The 27,435-nt window shown below is 41.8% G+C and overlaps 1 pseudogene; it reads left to right on the top strand.

Moving 5' to 3' along the window:
- The first annotated feature begins 1,615 nt into the window (after positions 1-1,615).
- Positions 1,616-9,427, top strand: LOC120874074 (annotated as a pseudogene).
- The last annotated feature ends 18,008 nt before the right edge of the window (positions 9,428-27,435 follow it).

Raw genomic sequence — 27,435 nt, 5'->3', positions numbered from 1 at the left:
TTCCAAAGAAAGGCAATGCCAAAGAATGCTCAGACTAGCGCACAATTGCACTCATCTCATATGCTAGTAAAGTAATGCTCAAAATTCTCCAAGCCAGACTTAAGCAATACATGAACCGTGAACTTCCTGATGTTCAAGCTGGTTTTAGAAAAGGCAAAAGAACCAGATCAAATTGCCAACATCTGCTGGATCATGGAAAAAGCAAGAGAGTTCCAGAAAAGCATCTATTTCTGATTTACTGACTATGCCAAAGCCTTTGACTGTGTGGATCACAATAAACTGTGGAAAATTCTGAAAGAGATGGGAATACCAGACCACCTAACCTGCCTCTTGAGAAATCTGTATGCAGGTCAGGAAGCAACAGTTAGAACTGGACATGGAACAACAGACAGGTTTCAAATAGGAAAAGGAGTATGTCAAGGCTGTACATTGTCACCCTGCTTATTTAATTTATATGCAGACTACATCATGAGAAACCCTGGAATGGAAGAAACACATGCTGGAATCAAGACTGCAGGGAAAAATAGCAATAACTTCAAATATGCAGATGACATCACCCTTATGGCAGAAAGTGAAGAGGAGCTAAAAAGCCTCTTGATGAAAGTGAAAGAGGAGAGCAAAAAAGTTGGCTTAAAGCTCAACATTCAGAAAACGAAGATCATGGCATCCAGTCCCATCACTTCATGGCAAATAGGTGGGGAAACAGTAGAAACAGTGTCAGACTTAATTTTTCTGGGCCGCAAAATCACTGCAGATGGTGACTGCAGCCATGAAATTAAAAGATGCTTACTCCTTGGAAGGAAAGTTATGACCAACCTAGATAGTATATTCAAAAGCAGAGACATTACTTTGCCGACTAAGGTCCGTCTAGTCAAGGCTATGGTTTTTCCTGTGGTCATGTATGGATTTAAGAGTTGAACTGTGAGGAAGGCTAAGGGCCGAAGAATTGATGCGTTTGAAGTGTGGTGTTGGAGAAGCCTCTTGAGAGTCCCTTGGACTGCAAGGAGATCCAAGCAGTCCATTCTGAAGGAGATCAGCCCTGGGATTACTTTGGAAGGAATGATGCTAAAGCTGAAGCTCCAGTACTGTGGCCACCTCATGCGAAGAGTTGACTCTTTGGAAAGGACTCTGATGCCGGGAGGGATTGGGGGCAGGAGGAGAAAGGACGAAGGAGAATGAGATGGCTGGATGGCATCACAGACTCGGTGGATGTGAATCTGAGTGAACTCTGGGAGTTGGTGATGGAAAGGGAGGCCTGGCGTGCTGTGATTCATGGGGTTGCAAAGACTTGGAAACAACTGACCGGCTGAACTGAACTGAACTGAAAGAAACAAAAGACTTATATACAGAAAACTATAATACACTGGTGAAAGAAATCAAAGAGGACACTAATAGATGGAGAAATATACTGTGTTCATGGATCAGAAGAATCAACATAGTGGAAATGAGTATAGTATCCAAAGCAAACTATACATTCAATGCAATCCCTATCAAGCTACCAATGGTATTTTTCACAGAACTAGAACAAATAATTTCACAATTTGTATGGAAATACAAAAAACCTTGAATAGCCAAAGCAATCTTGAGGAAGAAGAATCGAACTGGAGGAAACATCATGCCTGATTTCAGCCTCTACTACAAAGCTAAGGACCAAGGTAACCAAGTTAAATAAATGGCTACCCTTCCACTGCCAACCCAGAAGAAACAGCCCTGAATATTGCTTTCCTGCTGCTACATGGAGGCAGGTATGCTGATAAAATTGGAACGGGACAGGAGGGGCAAAGGGAAAGGAACTTCCACTCTGGTGCTTGCAGACATCTGAGAGCCACCCAGCAGTGGATGCAGTTGAGTTTTATCTCATCTTTCCCTTCCTGGAAGTCTCCTAGCCTAGGAACCAGAGTTCCTGGGTTTCAAGTCTTCACTAAGTTACTTGAAGCCTTAAGGTGAGTCATACACCCCAGGGTTCAGTTTCCCATCTCTTGGATGAGGGAGACTGGACTTGCTCCAGAGCACTTGTTCCAGACTGAAGCTCAGTGCCAATCAGTAGACAAGTGACTCAGAGGTGGGTGTTGCTGAGGATGCTGAGACTGCCTCTGGTGGGCAGGGGGCTTTAACTGTCTGATGATATTCATGGGTCCTGGGCTTAGGACTATGAGTGGTAGACCACTTGGCACACAGCTGCTGTGACACCTAGGACCTTAGAGGCCTTGCCCCCTGGAACTTACCATCATTTGGGTTCTGTGGGATGAGATCAGGTAGTTTTAAGTCAAAAGATACCAATGGAGAAGCTTGTAGAAACTTGTAGAAACTCTGGGAAGAAGATATGCCAGGACTCTTAGACAAATTTTGTAGTATTTTAAATACTATTTAAAGTAGGTCATCTTTTGAATGACCTGCCATTTGCTCTCTGCCATGGGATGATACTCACAGTTAGAGTGGAATCCAAGGGCTCCTGGGGGAGGCTGTCCCTCTCCCCATGACTCATTAACAGTGAGTACAGCTCTATCCCCTCCATATCTGGAGCAGAAATTGAAGCAGGAAGGACGTGACCTCCAAGTTTAACCAGAAGACTCAGGTAAGTCTGGCACTCAGGTAGGCACTATTCTTTTCCCAGTGCTTCTTTCTTCTCTCTGGCATCCTGTGCAAGCTGCCCACCTCCTGGTTGCTGGGTTCTGAATTCCTGCTCCCTTCTCTTCAAATATCCATGCAGTCTCACTTGTGGCTTCCTCTCTAGCCAGGCCCTATCTCTCACCTGCAGATGGCAATAAAGAAGGGAAAACCAAGAGGGGTCTGCCCAGATCATTCTTTCTAAAAATGTATGCATTCTTTCTCCCTTCAGACCCTGTCCTGAATCATTAAGATCTCCAACTAGATGACTCAGTAGCTTAGCAGGAAGTGGAGATGCAGATAGTATTGGAGGTAAGGTTGTCAGGTATGGGGGGGATGGTTTTCAGATGACAACAGAAGATTTGGAGGAAGGAGCATGTGGTCCTCCAACAACTCACTTATTGGGGACCTCTCTGAATCTGCTATCTTGGCCCCCTCAGGGTATCACTAAGACAGAAACTTCATTCTATAAACTTCTTAGTGCAAAACCATTTCAAACATAACAAATATAAAAAAGAAGAGGGTCATGAACCCTATATTTCATCATTTACCATCAATAAGTACAAAACTAAACTCTTAGTCCCACAGGTTGTCATAGACTGTGGACTATGCAACATCAAGGTGGTGGACAATTGAGTTCCTGTTGAAGACATTCTTGACTTGCATCAGGTCTTTTTCTTCTGCTATGTTCCTATTTGTGGTGGGGGAAGAAAAGTAGGAAGAGGGAGAATAAGAGAGAAAAAGAGGAAGAGGATAATCCCATCATGAGGGACCATCATCAAAACCCCATGTCAACTTGCACACTTCCCAAAGGCCCTACTTCTTAATACCATCACATTGGGAGTCAAGGGTGGAGACAATTCAATCCATACCAGCTATGCAGATCTGCTTTTAAATAAAGACTGACCCTCATTTCATTCTCTCTTTTACTCCTTATTCATTTTTCCTGAAATATTTTAGGGAGGGGATGAACATTTCGCAAAATATACATAATGAGTATGGGGGTAAAATGATAGGATGTGAAAAAAATGCTCTTTTGTTCCCAATAAAATTAACATCTAATATCCAGTCCATGTACAAATTTCCCTGATTCTCAAAAAGCAGATGTCTTTTCACAGTTTATTGAGGGAATGTAGTCATATGTTGCACTCAGTGGTTCTCCTTTAAGACTAAATGACTGTTCCTCTTCCAATTTTAATGCCATTTACTTATACAGAAACTGGGCGGAAGCAGGGTGTTTTGTCTTACAGAATGTCGCTCTCTTGGGTTTAGAGCATGACTCCACAATACCAGCACAGTGGGTCAGGACCAGTACCAGTCCTGGGTCTATTAGGAACCAGACCTTCACAGCAGGAGGTGAGCTGCAGGCCAGTTAGTGAGCCTTCATCTGTACTATAGCTGTACTATAGCTCCCCATCACTCTCTCCTCATCCCCAGAAGGGACAGTCTAGCTTGTTGTCCTGAAACTGTTTGTAATTACATAACCTATGCATAATAGAAATAAAAATAGCATAAATATTGATGATTATTTTCCTTACTCAGTGCTCAGAAGGGTGAGTTCGTGCCCTAGTAATCTATCACAGTGACAAATTAGATGTTACCTATTAGCAATTGGACATATTCAGCCAGTTTAAAATAACATATTAAAAAACTAAGATAATGGGATCCAGCCCTATCCTTCATGGCAAATAGGAGAATTTTTTCAGAGGGGCAGATGTTTTAAAATTCACAGCCTCTCTCAAATGGAACCCAAATTCCCCTCTCAGGTTGATCTAACCATCTGTGGGCCACTGAAAACAAAGCCCAGCCTCAATTCTTTGAGGATCTTAACACAGTGGACCCCATCCCAGTCCTAGCCCCACTTCATGTATCTATAAGTGGGAAACTCTTCTCTCCCACACCTCCCCCTGTAGGTACTGACCACCTGTTCCATCTAATCTTCATGGAATCCTGGTTTGAGACACCTTTTGATGGCATCTTGGGCTTGAACTACCCCAACATATCCTTCACTGGAGTCATCTCCATCTTTGACAAGCTGAAGAATCAAGGTGCCATTTCTGAGCCTGTTTTTGCCTTCTACTTGAGCAAATAAGTCTGAGATGGACAATTTCTTTCTCCAAATTAGCTGTAAGATGCTTTCAGTTGCAAGAAAATTATAGAAAACTTGACAAAGAAGTATCCTGAGAGATAATCTAACCCACCAAAACTGTGGTCCAAGGGCCCTACCTGACATCACACCCTGGCTTTTATAAATAAAATTTTATTGGAACACAACCCAGATCCTGGGCTCAAGACCAGTAACTTGGTCTAGGTGAGTGAGTGAGGAGGAAGGCTAATGGAAGGCAACAGAAAACAAGTTGAAGGACAAGGCATTAGGATTTGCTTATGAATTTGATCAGGAAGGAAGGAAAAGGATGGTGGATATCTTTCCTTCCTCATTATCATTTCACTTGGAACCCAGGTCCAGCTACCCAATTTGTAGGAGCCAGTGAAACATGAAAGTGTGGGACACAAAAGTGTGGGACCCCTTGTTCAATAAATATTAGGCATTTCAAGACAGGGAAACCAGAGGTGGGGTTCATTCTGAGTGTGGGGTCACAGTAGAGGTCACAGACTAGTGGAGCCAGTTATGGGTGACCTGAACCCATACCCTTAGAACTCGCAGGCTTTATTTTCCTGAAAAATGACAAGGTGGACAAGGAGAAAGCCAATATGCTTCAGCACCGTATCCTCTGAGTGTGTCTGAGCACTCAGGTCGCAGGAGGTAGGGCATCTTCAGAAGATAGAGTGGGTGGAACCCAGCCAGGTGACTCAGCTTCTAACCTCCTCTGTGCCACTCATTAGTGAGTAACCGAACTTGGTCTGTATCTCAATTGCTCCTAGACTCGATTTCTGCATCTGTATAATGAGACTTTATTAGGCCTTGATCAGTGGACTAGTACAGCTCTCAGACAGTGCCGCTGTTACTCTCCTCCAAGGATCCACCCATCTCTTCTCTCTACACATGCAGGGTGAAAGGCAGTGTGGTGATGTTTGGTGGGGTGGATAAATCCCACTACCAGGGAATGCTCAACTGGGTACCATTGATCCACACAGGCGACTGGAGTGTATACATGGACCGGTAAGCCTCTCCCTCTGAGGGTCAGCACAAGTGATGCTCCTGCTACTGTACATGGACACAGGCAGACACACACAAATACATTCTCATACACACAGTCACACAGACATATACACCACCCACAATGACACAGACAGACACACAGACACATGCAAACATACAAGCAGACACATATAAACATGCACAGAGACACATATAAACATGCACAGAGACACATATAAACATGCATAGCTAGTCAGAGACACACAAGCACTCACAGAGACAAAAACAAACACACATACAAACACACATACAAGCAGATAGATATGCAAACAACCAATGAGTTTATAATCCCCAGGTCTTCTGACCAGGGCTCTGACCAGGCTACTAAAAGGGTCCAGAGAAGTTTGTGCAGATGAGAGAGGATTGTACCCACTGCCCTGTGAGGCCTGGAGCAAGGTAAGAGGACTCTTCAGTGTGGTGAACAGAGGTATAAGATGACCAACTGTCCAGGGCTACCTGGGACATAGGAAGTTCTCAGTACAGATAAAAGTCATTTTAAAAACAGGGAAAGTCCTGAGCAAATGGAGAGAGTGGCTTCCTAAGAGAGCAACTACTGAGCAGGGTAGAGAGATTTGCTGAAGTCTTAAGACATGAAAGCAACTGATAAAAAACACACCCCACATTCATGGGCACATAGTGGGGCTGGGGCTATAACAGAGAATCAGGAAGGTGGGATCCAGGACTGACCCGAGGACAAGAGGCATAATTGATAGGATTCTGTGTGATACCCTCAGACAAAAGCTGACCCATTCTTTGGAGTCTCTGTAGGCATACCATATATTTCCAGGCCAGGGACTGAGGGTCTGAGCTGGTTGTAGGAGCAGTGCTGGCAGACATACTCACCTAGAGGAGCCCGTCTTTCCCACCACTATGAGAGTCTACTGCCCTCACAAATCTCCATCTTCACTCTACGATGGACCCGTTATTTGTTCCCCACCAGATACAGCTCTCTGGGTATTTCTCATTCGTTATTCTCACAGTCTTCATTCACTCACCAAACAGACAAGCCTTGGGCATCCACTGTGTGCCAGGCACTTTAGGGAGGCAATGAGAATGAAACTCGCCCTCACTTCTAAGAAGGCAGATGCACAGGAAATGAGACACACACAGAATTAATTGTGACTTTGGTACATGCTAGACATGAGGAAGAGGAGACTGATCAACTCCGGGGGAAAGACTTCCCTGATACCATGACAATTAAGCTGGAATCTGGAAGATGAGAAGAAATTTGCTAGTCAAAGGGCAGGAGGCTCCTCTAGGAAGGAAGACCAGCTTGTGTCAAGATGCAGAAGAGCTTGGTGTATTCAAGTACTGCATTCAAGAATGTCAAGGAAGGTGCCATGTCAGAAGCAAAGGAAAAAAGGGCAAGAGACAAAGGACTGTTTAGGAGACAGGAAGGGGGGAAGCTCTGGGGAGACTCAGAGTGACCTTTATCCCTGCTTTGTCACATTGTCTCTCAGCATCTCCATGAAAAGAAAGGTTACTGATTGATCTGGTGGCTGTGAAGCCCTTGCTGTTCTGGCGGCTGTGAAGCCCTTGTGGATACTGCAACATCACTGATCCTTGGCCCAAGAAGACTGGTCAGAAACATCCAGAAATTCATCAGTGCCATGCCACGGGGGTTCTGTCGTGAAGGATCATGCCGCAGGGTCACTCCCAGTCTCCACGCACAAAAAGGATCCCCAGGGGCAACCTCTCTCCCTCTCTCTCTAATAGCACTACGTTTCATGTTTTGCAGTCAATACCCTGTCGTCTATTATCCTCACCATCAATGGTATCAACTACCCAGTCCCAGCTCAAGCCTACATCCACAAGGTGAGGGGAGAGGCCTGAGGGGTGATTCTCAAATAGGATCTTGCAGGAACCCCTGGCATGCTGCTGGGAGACAGGCGCCCTCTGCAGGCCATCTGGCACTATTGCAGATGCTGATGAGCCCTGGGGCTCTCCAGAGCCTCCCACAACATGAACCACTTGAGAGTAAAGGGCCGTCTGGGACACTGATCATCCTGAAATAAATGTGAAGACGCCACACCATGCTGGCATGGTGGGAGTCACAAGGAGAGGGGAACACTCAGGTCCTTAGTGTTAAAGAGCTTCAGTTCAATCTGAACCCTCAGATGTATGAACATGGAAAGTCAGCTCTAGCAGTCCCTGAATAAGTCATGTGACAAGAAGAATGGCTGGGAACAGTCCCAGTGTGCTGTCCCACCATAGGGATTAACAGTCTCTTTTCCCTGCCCACAGTTTTCCTGGTTTGGATGATAAATTACAATGTCACTCTAGTTCTCGGATATATCTTCCCATAGCCCTGGCCGGGTGCCCCCTTTGTCAGGCTACCCGACTCCTCTGTGGGGAGGATGGATGCTAATGTGAATAAAGGGTTCACAGTGACTGCTCAGCCCTGACACAGGGTGGAGGCTTCATGTCAGCTCCCTAGGGGAGTTCAGAGCAGGCTGATGGGCTCAAAGAAGACTTTGAGGAAGGGAGGGAATTTCAGGAATTCTAAAACTGTAAACTCATGGAGCCATATGGAGAGTTGCTTGGTTTTGGCAAAACTGCACTGGATTCCATGCAAATGGCATCCCAAGATGCTATGCATTGGGCCACTGGGGACTTACTTGGGGTGATGAGGGCTATAGACTGACCGGTGGGGATGGGGAACCAGAATACTTTACCCACCCAAGCCTGGAGTGTCCAAGGAGGGTGAGTGCGGGCCGAAGGAGGATTCCCAGAGTTCCTAAGTTAAGTCTTCAAGAACATGTTGTGGGCACTGCTCTGTATAAGATGGATAACTAAAAACGAGTTACTGTGTAGCACAGGGAACTCCACTTAATTATATGACAACCTGGATGGGAGGGGTATTTTGGGGACCAGGATACATGGGTACATATGGCTGAGCCCGTTTACAGTCCATCTGAAACTCAGAATATTGTTAATCAGGTATACTCCAATACAAAATAAATTTTTTTTAATAAAGTATGGATTTGGGGATGCAGGAGGAGAACCAGCATTCTCTGAAGAGAAAACAAGCAGCAGGAGACAGAAGGAAAGAAACAGGGAAAGAGGAAAACTATGGACACTCTTTTTCTTTTCTAAAAATGTTATTGAAGTGTGGCTAATCTTCAGTGTTGCATTAAGTTCTGCTGCACAACAATGTCATTCAGTTCAACACATACGGAAATACATATTCTTTTTCTTATTCTTTTTCATGTGGTTTATGACTGGATAGTTACTATATTTCCTTATGCTCTTCAGTAGGACTTTGTTGTTTATCATTCCTCTGTATCCCCAACTCCCAGTCCTTCCCTCCCCCACACCCTTCCTCATGGCAACCTCATGTCTTGGCCCTTTTTGGTTGTGGATGAACTCTCATATCCCCTGCTAAGGAGAAATTTCCTTGATACTTACCAAAAGCGGGAAATAAAACCAAGAATTGTGCTAGGTCTAGATATTTGTGTGAGTCAAATATAAGGGCTCAGGCTGACTGGTGTGTGTCTCTGACTCCCCCAAGATTCTAGAGGCCACTGCTATAACACATTTAAAGAGAACCCAGTGAGGACATCTAGAGAGACCTTGATCCTGGGTGACGTCTTCCTGAGGCTGTATTTCTCAGTCTTTGATGGAGGAAATGACAGGATTGACCTGGCACAGGCAGTATAAATGCTTGGTGTGGCTCAGGAATCAGTAAGGGCACTCCAAGCAAACATTAAATCACACTTGGGGTACTCCTGCCTAGGATGCTGGTGAACTGTGTTTGTTGGTCTGCACACCCTATTCTCAGTAAAGAATAAAGGGTTTCACTCATAATGGTGCTGAAACAAACAGGTGCCTCCATTTGTGTCTGGGAGGGGTACGATGATTAGGAAGGATCTAGAACAAAGTCTGAATCACAGTTGAGAGGATCCCACCTCCAACTAGCTTCAAGGAAAGGGAAGACTCTCTAAAATGATTCTGGGAATCCAGGACACAAGACTCAGAGCAAATACAAAGATATCAGTGACTGGACTCAAGAAATCAGAAGTTATCAGTTCTCTATTTCAGACTCTCACTCTTTCATTCCCTCTTCTTTGATGGTCTGAGCCTGACAACTTTCTTCCTAATGATTCTACACCTAGTGAGGGAGTCCAAGCTACCTGCCCTAGGGTTTTATATCCTGAAGGCATTTCCAATAAGGAAAGAAAAGATGGAAGACATCAGAGTACAAGGGTGTTCTCTGAATGACCCACCTCAGATCACATGTGGAATCCTAGATCAGCAATCTTGGCAGGGCCATGGGGTCCTATGACTGGCTTTACATGCTCTTGGGGTCTGACCCAGCAGCACACATGATTGTCAATTTCCCCCAGAACTACATGACTGAAGTGGGGGAAGGCAGCCCCAAAGATAGCGACTGGGAGATAGTCTAGGCCATGGAATAGTTTGTGATGACCCACCAACTCCACCACCTCCTCATTCAAAGGAACTATAAGGGGTAATGAAATAGACTCTCTTCATCCCATCTCAAATGAACTTGTCACTGGGCTTCACCTCCAGAGGAGTTTGAGTGAGGTACTTCATGGAGAGGTGGTTCCCTTTTGTCCCATACCCAGTCACCATCTCTCTGCCACATATGCCTGCTCTGTCCTTTCAGTCCTATTTGGTAAGTGATGGCCCCAGTGGATCCCTGAGCCATCCCCCAGCTCCAGGGCCAAAAATCCCCCTTCCTTGGCCTCCAGTGTTGCTGGGGAGAATGCAACACTTGTATAGGGAGACCCAGGGAACACAGAGCGTTCAGCCTTTCTGAGCTTCTCCATTGGTGGGGCTGCAAACTGTTTGCTTGGAGTTGCCATGGTTAGGCACTTTCACAGTGGAAGAATCCATTCTTTCCACCTGGAGGCCCTCAGTAGTTGCCTCAGCTGAGACAGAAGGGGTCAGAAGCTGATTTCCTTTCAGATTGACTGGTTTGATCTCCTTGTTGTATAAGGGACTGTCAAATATCTTCTCAAGCACCACAGTTCAAAAGCTCAATTCTTTGGCATTCACCATTTCTTGGACCAGATCACACATCTGTCCCTGATTACTGGAAAAACCATAGCTTTCACTCTACAGATATCTGTAGCAAAGTGAGTCTCTGGTTTTTAATACACTGTGCAGGTTTTTCATAGCCTTTCTTCCTTCCAAGGAGCAAGTGTGTTTTAATTTTGCGGCTGCAGTCAATATCCATAGTGATTTTGGAGCCCAAGAAAATAAAACTGCCACTGTTCCACTTTTCCATCATCTATATGCCATGAAGTGGTGGGACTGGATGCCATGAATTTTGAGTATCTTTTTGTGAATAGTTTTTTGAATGTTGAGTTTAAGCTAGTTTTTTCAACTCCTCTCCTCATCGAGAGACTCTTTAGTTTTTCTTTGCTTTCTGCTATTAGGGTACTGTCATCTTCATATCTGTGGATGTTGATACTTCTCCCAACAATCTTGATTCCAGCTTCGAATTTATCCAGAACAGCATACTGAATGATGTATCTTACATATAGGTTAAATAACCAGAGTGGCAGTGTATACTTTGTCATGCTCCTGTCCCAGTTTTAAAAATATCAGTGGTTCCATATCTGATTCTAACTGCTGCTTTTTGACCTACATACAGACTTGTCAGGAGAAAGGTAAGGTGATCTGGTACTCCCATTTCCTTAAGATTGTTCCACAGCTTGTTGTGGTCCACACAGTGAAAGGCTTTAGCATAGTCAGTGAAGCACATGGAAATATTTTTTCTGGGATTCCCTTGCCTTCTCTATGATCCAATCAATGTTGGCAATTTGATCTCTGGTTGCTCAAACCAGTTTGCATATCTAGAAGTTCTCAGTTCATGTACTGTTGAAACTTAGCTTGAAGGATATTGAACATTTCCTTGCTAGCAAGTGAGAAGAACACAATGGCATGATAGGTTGAACATTCTTTGGAATTGCCTTTCTTTTGGATTGGAATGAAAACTCACCTTTACCAGCACTGTGGTCGCTGATGAGCTTTCCAAATTTGCTGACATATTGAATACAGCACATTTACAGCCTCATTCTTTAGGAATTTTAAACAGCTCAGCTGGAATTTCATCACCTTCCTTAACATTTCTTGTAGTGATGCTTCCTAAAGCCCACTTGATGTCATAATCCAGTATCTGGCTTTAGGTGAGTGAGCCAGCAACATTCCTATCCTGGTAATAATGACCATTTTTGTATAGTTCTTCTGTGCATTCTTGCCACCTCTTCTTAATCTCATCTCCTTCTGTTAGGTCTTTGAATTTTCTGTCCTTTATTGTGCCCATCCTTGCATGAAGTATTCCTCTGGTAGCTCCACTTTTCTTGAAGAGATCTATACTCTTTACAATTCTATTGTTTTCCTCTAATTCTTGCACTATTCACTTATGAAGACTTTCTTATCTCTACTTGCTCTTCTCTGGAAGTCTGCATTCCATTGGGTATATCTTTCCCTTTCTCCTTTGCCTTTCACTTCTCTTATTTTCTCAGCTATTTTTAAGGCCTCCTCAGGCAACCACTTTGCCTTCTCACATTTGTTTTTCTTGAGGATGGTTTTGATGACCACCTCCCATACAATGTTACAAACCTCCATCCATAGTTCTTCAGGCTAACAGACCTAATCCCTTGAATCTATTTCTCATCCCCACTATATAATCATAAGGGATTTGATTTAGGTCATAGCTGAATGTTCCAGTGGTTTTCCTTACTTTCTTCAATTTAAATGTGAACAATGTTTGCTTCTGCCTAAAAATTGCTTCCAGATCACCACCCACCACTCCCAGTGGGTGTGGAGCAAAACACACAATTTGAGTACTGTTACCCTGGGTTTGTGCTTGGCTTTTCACATACTTAGCTGTGTGAGTTTGATCAAGTCTTTTAACCTCAGTTTTCTCATCTGGAAAATGGGCACCATGATGATAATTCCACCTTCTAGGTTGCATGTGTGCCTGCAAAGAGCAAGTGGCCCTGAGAGGCCTTTCAGGGATCCTGAATCTGGAAGAAATATGAATTATTCCGCCACCTGGGGAGAAGGAAATTTTCTGTTTAGAAGTTATGGCTGCCATCCCCAAGGCCAAATATTGATTCAAGCGAAATGACATCTATTTCTGAACCCTGACCCAGAACTCTGACTGAGCCTATGCTTCTGTTTTCTGGGCTCACATGAGAGCCAATGATTACTGTCTCAGATTACTCCCTTCCTTAGCCTTACCAGTCAGCCTTTCCTTGTCAACTGCTTCTCCCCTGAAATCACACTGCAAGGAAAGTTATAAAAGCTCTTGATCTCTTATCAGTTTCCCACATCTCCAGCTTAGCAACAAGTAGCTGTTATGGCTACTTTTCATAGTAACAACTATGGCAACCTCTACAGTCCAATCTGAGCCTGGTAAAGAATCTTTCCCCTTTTGGCCCCTCATGTTTAAATTACCTATAGTTGCCTTATTTATCATCCTATGCTTGTTCTTTAATGTCAAAATATCTGTGGACCTGATGTAGTTTTCTTTCCCAAGCATAATTCCAACTATGCAATTAAGTAACCAAACATTTAGTCATCTAACCACCCACAGGAATTGACAAAAGCAAACCACCCACCATGCATTTCTTGCTTGCCCCAAAACACTATTGAACTGATCTACTGAAACAATGTGATACATTGGCATCTTCACTCCAGAAGGGACACTTTTTCTCTGGATTTGTTTTCCACCTAGTGCAGAATGTTTAGCATAAGCCTGGCCTTCCAGCAGCTATTCACCTAATTTTTTCAGACTCAGCCCACTCCACATTCCTTCCACATCAACCAGTAAAATCTAGAGAACAGACTCAGTCAAAGTTCTCACTCCTGCAGATAGCTGTTTTTTTGTTTGTTTGTTTGTTTTGTTTTATTTTTAGAAAACAATATTTGGTAATACATTGAAAATCTTGTGCTCCTTGCCTTGGATTCAAGGACCTGCACCAGAGGATGGGAAGCCTCCCCTTCCACCTAAATATTTCACCAGTCCCACCAGGGCCACAAGCTTGACTGGACCCCAAAGAATTCTGCCTGCTCCCTGATGTTTTCTGTACATTACTTCAGTTCATTCTCTCAGTCATTTCCAACTCTTTTCTATATCATAGGGTGCAGTATGCCAGGTTTCCCTGTCCATCACCAACTCCCAGAGCTTGCTCAGGCTCATGTTCATCAGGTCGGTGATGCCACCCAACAATTTCATCTTCTTTCTTCCCCTTTGCCTTCTGTCTTTCATTTTTCCCTGCATCAGGGTCTTTTCTAATGAGTCAGTTCTTCGCATTAATTGGCCAAAAAGTACTGGAGGTTCAGCTTCAGCATCAGTCCTTCCAGTGAATATTCAGGACTTATTTCCTTTAGCATGGACTGGTTGAATCTCCTTGCAGTCCACAGGACTCTCAAGAGTCTTATCCAACACCACATTTTAAAAGCATCAATTCTTTGGTACTCAGCTTTCTTAATGGTCCAACTCTCACATCCACTCACGATTTCTGGTAAAACCATAGCTTTGACTATACAGACATTTGCTGGTAAAGTAATATCTCTGCTTTTTAGTGTGCTGTATGGTTTTTCATAGCTTTTCTTCCAAGGAGCTAGCGTCTTTTTTTTTTTTCACAACTGTGGTCACTATCTACAGTGATTTTGGAGCCCAGGAAAATAAAGCCTGTCACGGTTTTCATTGTTTTTCCAGGTATTTGTCACGAAGTGATGGAAATGGTTGCAATGATCTTCATTTTTTGATCTGTACATACCATATCAAGACCATCCCAAAGAAAAATAAATGAAAAAAGGCAAAATTCTTACGTGAGGAGGCTTTACAAATAACTTAGAAAAGAACAGATGCAAAAAGCAAAGGGGAAAAGAAAGATGTACCCATGTGAATGCAGAGTTCCAAATAAGAGCAAGAAGAGATTTTTAAAAAGCCTTCCTAAGTGATCAGTGAAAGAAATAGAGGAAAACATTAAATGATAAAAAACAGAGATCTCTTCAAGATAATATGAGATAAGGAGGGAATGTTTCACGCAAAAATGGGCACAATAAAAGAGAGACAGGGAATGGACCAAACAGAAGCAGAATATACTAAGAAGAAGTTGAAAGAATACATAGAAGAACTGCACAAAAAGATATAAATGACCACAATAACCACGATGGTGTGATCACTCACCTAGAGCTAGACAATCCTGAAATGCGAAGTCAAATGGGTCTTCAGAAGCATCACTAAGAGCAAATCTAGTGGGTGTGATGGCATTGCAGTAGAGCTATATCAGATCTTAAAAGATGATGCTGTTAAAGTGCTGCACTCAATATGCCAGCAAATGTGGAACACTCAGCAGTGACCACAGAACTGGAAAGGCCGTTTTCCTTGCAATCCTCATAAGAGGTGATTTTAAAGAATGTTCAACTACCACACACTTGCACTCATCTCACATGCTACCAAAGTAATTTTTCAAGGCAAGTCTTCAACAATACATGAACTATGAAATTCCATATGTTCAAGTTGGATTTAGAAAAGTCAGAGGAACCAGAGATGAAACTGCCAACATTCCTTGGATGATAGAAAAAGCAAGAGGATTCTAGAAAAACACCTACTTCTGCTTTATTGACCATGCAAAAGCCTTCGACTATGTGGATCACAAAAAAACTGTGGAAAACTTACAGAGAAGGGAATAACAGACCTGCCTTCTGAGAAATCTGTATGTAGGTCAAGAAACAACCGTTAGAACTGAACATGGAACAACAAACTGGTTCCAATTCGGGAAAGGAGTACGTAAAGCCTGTATATTGTCACCTTGCTTATGTAACTTACATGCAGAGTACATCATGTGAAATGCCCAACTGGATGAAGCACAGGCTGGAATCAAGATTGCTGGGAGAAATATCAGGAACTTCAGATTTGCAGAAGACACCACCCTCATGACAGTAACTGAAGGGGAACTAAAGAGCCTGTTGATGAAAGTGAAATAGGAGAGTGAAACATCTGGTTTAAAATTCACATTCAGAAAATGAAGATCATGGCATTTGGTCACATCATTTCATGGCAAATAGATGGGGAAACAATGGAAACAGTGAGAGACTTATTTTCAGGGGCTCCAAGATCACTCCAGATGATGACTGCAGTCATGAAATTAAAAGATGCTTGCTCAGTTGAAGAAAAACTATGACACAACTATACAAATTTTATAAAAGCAGAGACATTATCTTGCTGAAAAAGTTCAGTATAATCAAAGCTATGATTTTTCCAGTTGTCATGTATGGATGTGACAGTTGCACCATAAAGAATGGTGAGCGAAGAAGAATTGATGGTTTTGAACTGTGGCGTTTTACAAGACTCTTGAGAGTGCCTTGGACTGCAAGGAGATCCACCCAGTCATCCTAAAGGAAATCAATCCTGAATATTCATTGGAAGGACCGATGCTGAAATTGAAACTCCAATACTTTGGGCCAACTGATGTGAAGAACTGACTCATTAGAAAAGACCCTGTTACTGGGCAAGATTGAAGTCTGGAGGAGAGAGGATGACAGAGGATGAGATGGTTGGATGGAATCACCAACTCGATGGACATGAGTTTCCCCAAGCTCCAGGATTTGGTGAAAAACAGCAAGCCCTGGCATGCTGCAGTGCAGAGGGTTGCAAAGAGTCAGACATGACTGAGACACTGAACTGAACTGAACATACCACATAGCAAATACTATTTGTAATGGGCATGTTTCTCCAGCAAGACTGGGGCTCCCTATGGCCCCAACATATATCCCCAATCAAGTTTGCACCCATGCACAGAAGTCAGTGCCTAACATTCACAAGGAATTCAGTGAGTTCTGATTGCAGGGGACCTCCATTTCAGTCGACATAAAGGATTAAAAGACACATTTATATTTCTATGTCTAATAACTCCAAAGTAGGAAGCACAAATGTAAGAGCATTGTCTTACATCAAACATCTGTCAGCAGAGAATGGATTCCTGAGGTGAGGAGCAAGCAAGGAGAGTTCTACAATTGCCCCAACTCTAGAAATAGTTTCCAACACATACATGGAAGTTGAACCTAGGCAGAGAAAAACAGTCTCCCCAAGAAGAGAGATTTATGACTCTATGTTACTAGAGTTCACAGGAGAGAACTACATACAGAGAACTGTAGGAAGGTACAGGTGATACCCTTCCAGTTTTCTACAAAGAGTTGATAGCACTGGTCTGAATTATAGGGAACAATCCTTGAGTCTCAAATTGCACAAGTCTAATTATGTCCCCACCCACCAGCGTGTAAATTACTCATTTTTAATATACATTTATTTATTTTATTTGGAAGCTAATTTCTTTACAATATTGTATTGGTTTGCCATACATTGACATGAATCCACACAGGTGTACACGTGTTTCTTATCCTGAATCCCCTCCCACCTCCCTCCCTATACCATCCCTCTGGGTCATTCCAGTGCACCCACCCCAAGCATCCTGTATCATGCATCAAACCTCGACTGGTGATTCGTTTCACATATGATAATATACGTATTTCAATGTCATTCTCCCAAATCATCCCACCTTTGCCTTCTCCAGAATCCAAAAGACTATTCTTTACATCTGTGTCTCTTTTGCTGTCTTGCATACAGGGTTATCGTTACCATCCTTCTAAGTTACATATGTACGTGTTAGTATACTGTATTGGTGTTTTTCTTTCTGGCTTACTTCACTCTGTATAACAGGCTCCAGTTTTATCCACCTCATTAGAACGGATTCAAATGTATTTTTTTAATGGCTTGGTAATATCCATTGTGTATATGTACCACAGCTTTCTTATCCATTCATCTGCTGATGGACATCTAGGTTGCTTCCATGTCCTGGCTATTATAAACAGTGTTGCGATGAACATTGGGGTACACGTGTCTCTTTCAATTCTGGTTTCCTTGGTGCGTATGCCCAGTAATGGGATTGCTGGCTCATAAGACAGTTCTATATCCAGTTTTTTAAGGAACCTCCACACTGCTCTCCATAGTGGCTGCACAAGTTTGCATTCACACTTATGGTGTAAGGGATTTCCCTTTTCTCCACACCCTCTCCAGCATTTATTGCTTGTAAACTTTTGGGTAGTAGCTATTCTGACTAGTGTGAAAAGGTATCTCATTGTGGTTTTGATTTGCATTTCTCTGATAATGAGTGACATTGAACATATTTTCATGTATTTGTTAGATTCAATGCAATCCTTAGCAAGCTACCAATGGTATTTTTCACAGAGCTAGAGCAAATAAATTCACACTTTGTATGGAAAAAAAAAAAAACCCTCGAATAGCCAAAGCAATCTTTAGAAAGAAGAATGGAACTGGAGGAATCAACCTTCCTAAATTCAGGCTGTACCATAAACCAACAGTCATCAAGACAGTATGGTACTGGCACAAAGACAGAAATATAGATCAATGGAACAAAATAGAAAGCCCCTAGATAAATCCACGCACCAATGGTCACCTTATCTTTGACAAAGGAGACAAGAATATACAATGGAGAAAAAACAATCTCTTTAACAAGTTGTGGGCCTTGCTCATGGAAGATTGGTCACCCCGTGTCGTTCTTTCTTTCCTTTTCAGGCTTACTCCCTGGAGCGCAGGGGCCCTCTGAGTTCACTTCTCTGCCCGGGCTTCTAAGACCCACTCGAGAGGGTTCCCAAGGTGAGGCACCCTCCGCTACTTGGGAGGGCACCTGTGGCCTACGTGAACAGAACAAGGCCTGAGCTGGGACTTTATTGGCTTTCTGCCTAAACCAAGGAATATTAGCCTCTTTCTCTCCTCTATTTTCTTAACTGCAATATTCTTTCTTTACCTTTCTATATATCTCTAAATAAATCTCAGTTGCCGATGCCATCACACTTTGGATACCCTGGTTCCAACCGAGGCGGGACCCTGGTACATTATCTTTGACAAAGGAGGCAAGAATATACTATGGAGAAAAGACGATCTCTTTAACAAGTGATGCTGGGAAAACTGGAAAACCACTTGTAAAAGAATGAAACTAGAACATTTTTGAACACCATACACAAAAATAAACTCAAAATGGATATAGATCTAAACATACAACCAGAAACTATAAAACTCCTAGAGGAAAACATAGGCAAAAAACTCTACAACATAAATCACAGCAGGATCCTCTATGACCCACCACCCAGAATATTGGAAATAAAAGCAAAAATAAACAAATGTGACCTAATTAAAATTAAAAGCTTTGTCACAACAAAAGAAACTAGAAGCAAGGTGAAAAGACAGCCTTCAGAATGGGAGAAAATAATAGGAAATGAAACAACTGAAAAGAACTAACCTCGAAAATATACAAGCAACTCCTGCACCTCCATTCCAGATAAAATATGACCCAATCAAAAAATGGGCCAAAGAACTAAACAGACATTTCTCCAAAGGACATGTAGATGGCTAATGAACCCGTGTGTCTTTCAATTCTGGTTTCCTTGGTGTGTATGCCCAGCAGTGGAATTACTGCGTCGTATGACAGTTCAATTTCCAGTTTTTTAAGGAATTTCCACACTGTTCTCCAGAGTGGTTGTACTAGTGTGCATTCTCACCAACAGTGTAAGAAGGTTCCCTTTTCTCCACACCTTCTCCAGCATTTACTGCTTGTAGACTTTTGGATAGCAGCCATTCTGACTGGCGTGAAATGGTACCTCATTGTGGTTTTGATTTGCATTTCTCTGATAAGGAGTGATGTTGAGCATCTTTTCATGTGTTTATTAGCATCTGTATGTCTTCTTTGGAGTAATATCTGTTTAGTTCTTTGGCCCTTTTTTGAATGCTTTTTTTTTTTTCCTGGAACTGAGCTGCAGGAGTTTCTTGTATATTTTTGAGATTAATTCTTTGTCAGCTGCTTCATTTGTTAATATTTTCTCCCATTTTGAAGGCAGTATTTCCACCTTGCTTATAGTTTCCTTTGTTATGCAGAAGCTGTCAGTTGTAATTAGGTCCCATTTGTTTTCTTTTTGCTTTTATTTCCGATATTCTGGGAGGTCGGTCATAAAGGATCCTGCTGTGATTTATGTCGGAGAATGTTTTACTTATGTTTTACTCTAGGAGTTTTATAGTTTCTGGTTGTACATTTAGATCTTTAATCCATTTTGAGTTTATTTTTGTGTATGGTGTTAGAAAGTGTTCTAATTTCATTCTTTTACAAGTGGTTGGCCAGTTTTCCCAGCAACACTTGTTAAAGAGATTGTATTTTCTCCATTGGATATTCTTGCCTCCTTTGTCAAAGATAAGGTGTCAAATGGTGCGTGGATTTATCTCTGGGGTATCTATTTCATACTGTTGACCTATATTTCTGTCTTTTTGCCAGTAACATACTGTCTTGATGACTGTGGCTTTGTGGTAGAGCCTGAAGTCATACAGGTTGATTCCTCCAGTTCCATTCTTCTTTCTCAAGATTGCTTTGGCTATTCGTGGTTTTTTGTATTTCCATACAAATTGTGAAATTATTTGTTCTAGCTCTGTGAAAAATACCATTGTTAGGGTATCTATTGGATCTATAGATTGTTTTGAGTAGTATACTCACTTTCACTATATTGATTTTTCCAATCCATAAACATGATATATTTCTCCATCAGTTAGTGTCCTCTTTGATTTCTTTCACTGATGTTTTATAGTTTTCTATATATAGGTCTTTAGTTTCTTTAGGTAGATATAGTCCTAAGTATTTTAATCATACATTGCAATGGTGAATGGAATTGTTTCCTTAATTTCTCTTTCTATTTTCTCATTATTAGTATATAGAAATGCAAGGGAATTCTGTGTGTTGATTTTATATCCTGCAACTTTACCATATTCATTGTTTAGCTCTAGTAATTTTCTGGTGGAGCCTTTAGGGTTTTCTCTGTAGAGGATCATGTCCTCTGCAAACAGTGAGTTTTACTTCTTCTTTTCTAATTTGGATTCCTTTTATTTCTTTTTTTATTGGATTGATGTTTTGATCGTTATGTAGTGTCCTTCTTTGTCTCTTTTCACAGCCTTTGTTTTAAAGTCTGGTTTATCTGATATGAGTATTGCTACTCCTGCTTTCTTTTGGTCTCTATTTGCATGGAATATCTTTTTACAGCCCTTCACTTTCAGTCTGTTTGTGTACCTTTTTTCAAAGTGGGTCTCTTGTAGACAACATACATAGGGGTTTTCTTTTTGTATCCATTCAACCAGTCTTTGCCTTTAGTTTGGGGCATTCGACCCATTTACATTTAAGGTAATTATGATAAGTATGACCCTGTTGCCATTTACTTTATTGTTTTGGGTTCGAGTTTCTACCTCCTTTCTTTGTTTCCTGTCTAGACAAGATCCTTTAGCATTTGTTGAAGAGCTGGATTGGTGGTGCTGAATTCTCTCAGATTTTGCTTGTCTGTAAAGCTTTTGATTTCTCCTTCATATTTGAAGGAAATCCTTTCTGGGTACAGTCATCTGGGCTGTAGGGTTTTTTCTTTCATCACTTTAAGTATGTCCTGCTATTCCCTCCAGGGCTGAAGAGTTTCTATTGAAAGATAAACTGTTTTCCTTATGGAAATCCCCTTGTGTGTTATTTGTTGTTTTCCCTTGCTGCTTTCAATATTTGTTCTTTGTGTTTGATCTTTGTTAATTTGATTAATATGTGTCTTGGGGTGTTTGGCCTTGCGTTTATCCTGTTTGGGACTCTCTGGATGTCTTAGACTTGCATGATTATTTCCTTCCCCAATTTAAGGAAGTTTTCAACTATTATCTCAAGTATTTTCTCAAGGTCTTTCTTTTTGTCTTCTTCTGGGATTCCTGTGATTCTTATGTTGCGGCGTTTAACATTGTCCCAAAGGTCTCTGAGATTGCCCTAATTTCTTTATATTTCTGTTTCTTTTTCCTCTCTGTTTCATTGATTTCTGCCATTCTATCTTCTACCTCCGTTATTCTACTGTTGGGTCCCGCCAGAGTGTTTTTTATCTCATTTATTGCATTATTCCTTATATATTGACTCTTTTTTATTTCTTCTATGTCCTTGTTAAACCTTTCTTGCATTTTCTCAATCCTGTCTCCAGGCTATTTATCTGTATTTCCTTATTGTTTTCAAGATTTTGGATCATTTTCACTATCATTATTTCGAATTCTTTATCAGGTATATTCCTTATGTCTTCCTCTTTTGTTTGGTTTGGTGGCTATTTATTCTCTTCCTTTACCTGCTGGGTATTTCTATGCCTCTACTTCTTGTTTATATTGCTGTGTTTGTCGTTGCCTTTCTGTATTCTGACAGTTTGTGGAGTTCTTTTTATTGTGGAGTTTCCTCACTGTGGGTGGGTTTGGATGGATGGCTTGTCAAGGTTTCCTGGTTAGGCAAACTTATGTCGGCGTTCTTGTGGGTGGAGCTGGATTTCTTACCTCTGTAGTGCAATCAAGTGTCCAGTAATGAATTATGAGATGTCCATGGGTTTGGAGTGAGTTTGGGCAGCCTGTATATTGAAGCTCAGGGCTATGTTCCTGTGTTGCTGGAGAATTTGCATGGTATGTCTTTCTCTGGAACTTGTTGGCCCTTTAGTGGTGCTTGGTTTCAGTGCAGATATGGAGGCATTTGATGAGTTCCCATCGATTAGTGTCCCCTGGATTCAGGAGTTCTCTGGTGTCGTCAGGATTTGGACCTAAGCCTCCTGCCTCTGGGTTTCAGTCTTATTCTTACAGTAGCCTCAAGACTTCTCCATCTATAGAGCACCAATGATAAAACATATAGGTTAAAGATGAAAAGTTTCTCCATAGTGAAGGACATCCAGAGAGGTTCACAGAGTTACATGGATAAGAGTAGAGGGAGGAAGGGAGGTAGAGGTGACCAGGAGTAGAAGAAGGGGAATCAAAAGACGAGAGAGCAAGCTAGCCAGTAATGACTTCCATATGTGCTCTCCACATTCTGGATCCCTCAGAGATGTTCACAGAGTTACACAAAGAAGAGAAGAGGGAGGAAGGAAACAGAGGTGGCCAGGGGGGAATAAAGGGGGAATCAAAAAGAGAAAGACAGATCCAGCCAGTAATCAGTTCCCTAAGTGTTCTCAGCCACACACAAAGAGATTCACTGTGTTGAGTAGAGAAGAGAAGTGTGAGGGAGAAGATAGAGGCAACCTGGTGGAGAAAAAGGAGATCCAAAGTGGGAGAGAGCAATCAGGACAGTGTTCTCGCCCCCAAGTAAAAATGGTTAATGAAGATTGGGTTCTTAAAGGTAGAAAATTGATAACAAATACCAAAAAGCAAAGATTAAAAATCTTAAGAGGTTGGATTTTCAAAAATACAATATTAAAGAAGAAAACTCACAAAAATTATATATATATATATGAAATTTGCTTTAAGAAATAGGGTCTATTTATTTCAAAGTAATAGTAGGTTATAGAAATGAAATTTAAAGTAGTAGAGGACTTAAAAATTAAAAAAATAAATAAATAAATTCAAAGAATGAAAATAGTAAAAATATATCTAGGACTTTCTCTGGTGTTGTTTTGGACAGTGTGGGTCAGTTCACTTTCAGATAGTTCTTTGATCCAGCTTATACTTCTCAAGATCTATAGGCCCCTTCCTATGTAGTCGGTGCTGACTGCAGGGTTTTAATCTATTGCACCTGTCACTTCCAGGGTGGTTCCCTCTGTTGTACCTTCTTCTGTTTGCTGGTCTCTTCGGTGTCTAATTTCTGCCCTGACCAAAGGGGTTGGTGGTAAACAATTCTTTAGGCTCACTTGTTTACTCGTGCTGTGGGGAGGGAGGGACACTGCAAACAAATATCACAGGCGTGTGTGGGGAGTGCTCCCAGTGTCTCAGGCACACTGGGTTTTCTCCTGCTTATGGCATGTGTGCTTTCCCAATCTACACTGTTCAGTCTCTAGGTTAGTCTGCTGAGAACTGTCTCAGGTGGGCCCTGGGTTGCGTGCACTTCCCAGGTCTAAGCTGCTCAGGTTCATTCACTTGGGCACTCCTCAAAAGCACAGACTTGGTTGGGCCTGCGTTTTGTGCCCTTCCCAGGTCCGAGCCGCTCAGGTGACCGTGACCAGGTGTTTGGCGAGCACGGTCGCTCCTACTTATTGCCTCTCCCATCCCTGCTGCTCAGTTTTCTGCGTGTACAACAGGCCTACCTTCTCAGGAGGATATTGACCATCCAGAATCCCAAGAAGACTTGGTTAGCAACGAAGAGATTCTTGCCTGGAGAATCCCAGGGACAGAGAAGCCTGGTGGGTTGCCATCTAAGGGATCACACAGAGTCGGACACAACTAAAGCGACTTAGCAGCAGCAGCTGCTGCTTGCAGTTTGGTAGATGATGACTCTCTGGGGCCATGATTGCCCCCTTCTGGCTCTGGCTGCCCTCGCTCACCTGTCCCTGGCAGGGGATGGGCCGGTTCAGAGCCGGCTACCTCTGCTCACTTCTTTGATAGTGAGCAGGCCAGGCAGTGTCTTAGTTTCAGGCTTTTAGCTGGGGTAGCTATCTCAGGGTCTGGTTTGCTATCTCAAGTTAGTTCCCTCAGATTGCCCTCAGGGCATTCAGGCCCGGTCCTTATTCTAAGCAATGCAGCCCGCACCTCCCTGCCCAGTCCCCGCTTGCTATTGGCAGATGCGGGCGTCTGCACTGCTTCTCTGCTGGGAGTTACCATTGGGCATGGAATCTGTGGGTTTAAATTATTTATTTATTTTTTCTCCCACTTATATTGCCCTCTGAGGTTCCAAGGCTCACCACAGACTTGCCAGTTAGAGTGTTTCCTGGTGTTTGGAAGCTTCTCTATTTTTTAAGACTCCCTTCCCGGGAGGGATCTCCATCCCTACCTCTTTTGCCTCTCTTTTTATCTGTTACATTTTTTCCTACCTCCTTTCAAAGAAAATGGGCTGATTTTCTCATTGCCTGATATCCTCTGTGTGTATTCAGAAGTAGTTTTGTGGAATTTACTCAGCGTTCAAATGTTCTTTTGATGAATCTTTTGGGGAGAAAGTGGTCTCCCTGTCCTATTCCTCCACCATCTTAGGACTGTCCCCGAAATTACTCATAATTCCCATGAGATCAATAGGGCCCTGAAGACAATATTGCCTTGCTAGTGGGGAATAATAAACCTGTTCTACAGGCTGGTTTCATCTCAGCTTAAAAAACTTTATAGCAAGCCTTCAAAAAATGCAATTGTTTCCAAGAAATTAACTGTGTTTGCAAACAGTGAAAGGAATAATTTATAAAAATTAAAAAAATATCCAGCATCCAAATGTAAAGTGACCACATCCACAATCCAATTTAAAATTTCCATATACATTGTGAATGTGTTTGTCCTAGTTTCATCTCAATATTGTAAGTTATTTATTCTCTGATTAATATAAATAAATAAATTTAAAAAGAAAAAAATCCAGATGCATAATGAAGCAAGAAAATATCCATAATGAGGGCACAATCAATTAGTAAAAACACAAGTAATATATATGTTACATAATTATCAGGGAAGGACATTAAGTGCTTACTACATCAATAATCCTTATATTCATGAAGCTGAAGAATATTGAGTATGTTAAATAGAGACATGTAAAATAGAAATGCAAAGCCTATGGGAAAAAAATTAATTGTGCATCAGAGACTTTTGAAGTGACTTTAAGAGTGCTAAAATATATGTAAATGAAATCACACAGGAATTAAAGACAGGAGAATAAAGGAAAGAACTTCATAATTACTGGTTGAAAATTTTCCAGATATGATGAAAGCTTTAAGGCCATTAACACAGAAGCTCATTTAACTCGAGGACAAAAAATATGACAACGTATAAAGGCACATCATAATTCATGGATTAAGACAATCAACCAAAGAAATATAACCAGAAGGAAACACAGACACAGTAGTACAAAAAAATGGGGATGACAGCAGATTAGGCAAATGAAACAATGTTAGCCAGGGTACACTGGTGCCACATCTTAATTGCTGAGAGAAACACAATTGACTCAGAATTCTATACCCAAGAAAAATACATATAAAACAAAATAGAATACTTTCTCAGACAGACAACTAGTGCAAGACTGCATCGCCACCAACAGACCAATGTAATAAATGTTTTTTAACAGGTCTCAAGTCAGTAGGAATTTAAAACAAAGTGAAAATTGGGAACTACAGGAGGAATGAACTGTACCCAAAATGATAAACATGTAATATGTATTAAAAGGTAAATATAGGGACTTCCTTGGTGATCCAGTTGTTATGAATATGCTTTGCAATGCAATGAATTTGCAAATGGCAAAGGTTTGTTCCTTTGCCAGAGAACTAAGATCCCACATGCCACTGAGCAACTAAGCCTGCATGTCTCAAATAGAGTTTACACGCTGCAAGTACTGATCTTGCCCTCCTCAAATAGAGAGTCCCTACCACAAGGAAGATCCTGCAGGCCACACTAAGACCCAGTACAGACAAAGAAATGATAAATGAATAAATAATTTAATAATTATCATAATTAATAATGATAGACTGGCAAGTTAAAGATGCATAACATGGATCTTAAACTACTTAAAAAAACAGTTACATTGAATAAAGTGACAGAAGACAAAAAAGGGAATCTGAAAACCTACTAGGTCACAGAAAAGTCAGGGATAAAAAAGAGACACAAAAAGAAAGAACATGAGACAAACTGAAGATAAAGAGCAAGATAATAGAGTTAAACCAACTAGAGTTAACCCCTCAAATGTGAACCCAGACTGAAGATATACCCCAGGCCCCAGATGACAGAGATACCCATACACTGAACTCTGCAGCTGAATCAGAGCCTGCCAGGCTCCAAGGCCCCATATGCCTGGGCACAGAACAGCACCAAAAGTTTATAAGGAACAGTAATTTAGAAGACTTCAATCATACAAAGTATGTCTTCTGTTTATAAAGAAAATGGCATTAGAAATCAATGTTCACTGGACAGAAGAAGGTGCTACCATAGTGCAGACCTTCCCACTTTTACAACACTAATTCTGTCCAGGAAGAAGCAGATAAATTGACAGGACTTACATCTCTTCAATACTAGACATACTTGACATACATAGACAATATTAGACATACATGTTTGATTTTCACTGTTCAGTCTCCTCTCTTGCTCATCCTGGGCAACAGGGACTGCTCCTTTAAACCTCAGCTCAATCACTACACACAAAACCGGATGATATTTGCCGAGTCTTTCACATAAACTAGTGAAAACATGTTTCCCATATTTCGCACTCTTGGCTCTTTTCGCCCAACCATGGCTCTTGTCCTACCTCCTGGGATTCTGGTCCTCTGTTACTTGCAGCCATGTTCCCATACAGCAGACCTCAATCTCACCCAATGAAATTCCTATTCAGAGTGGCCATAATACACATGAAAAGGAATAGAACAGGCAGCTCCTTACTCTCCTCTCTTGTTCCTTCACTACATACATTCACTGAAAACCTGTGGAGCAAGTTTGTTACATACAAACGTTCAAGTTGAAAACTTTCAAACATGTTAAAAGTGCATTTGCATGTGCAATCACATCAGTTAATTCACAGATCTGACACCCATTGTCGTGGGCACATCCAAGACAAGTTGGTGTGCATTTGTGTACTTTACTGTACAGAACAGTAGGGAGTACGATAGTGCAGGACTTTTATTTCAAGCCTATACTGTTTGAAAGGAAGCATAAATGCAGTCGTAATGGAGATGCTACTACTATTCTATTTTTAAAG

The sequence above is a fragment of the Oryx dammah genome, unplaced genomic scaffold, assembly GCF_014754425.2.
Source record: "Oryx dammah isolate SB20612 unplaced genomic scaffold, SCBI_Odam_1.1 HiC_scaffold_15, whole genome shotgun sequence".
Lineage (NCBI taxonomy): Eukaryota > Metazoa > Chordata > Mammalia > Artiodactyla > Bovidae > Oryx > Oryx dammah.
The sequence above is the reverse complement of the archived record's forward strand: the minus strand, read 5'-3'. Positions and strand labels throughout refer to the sequence as shown.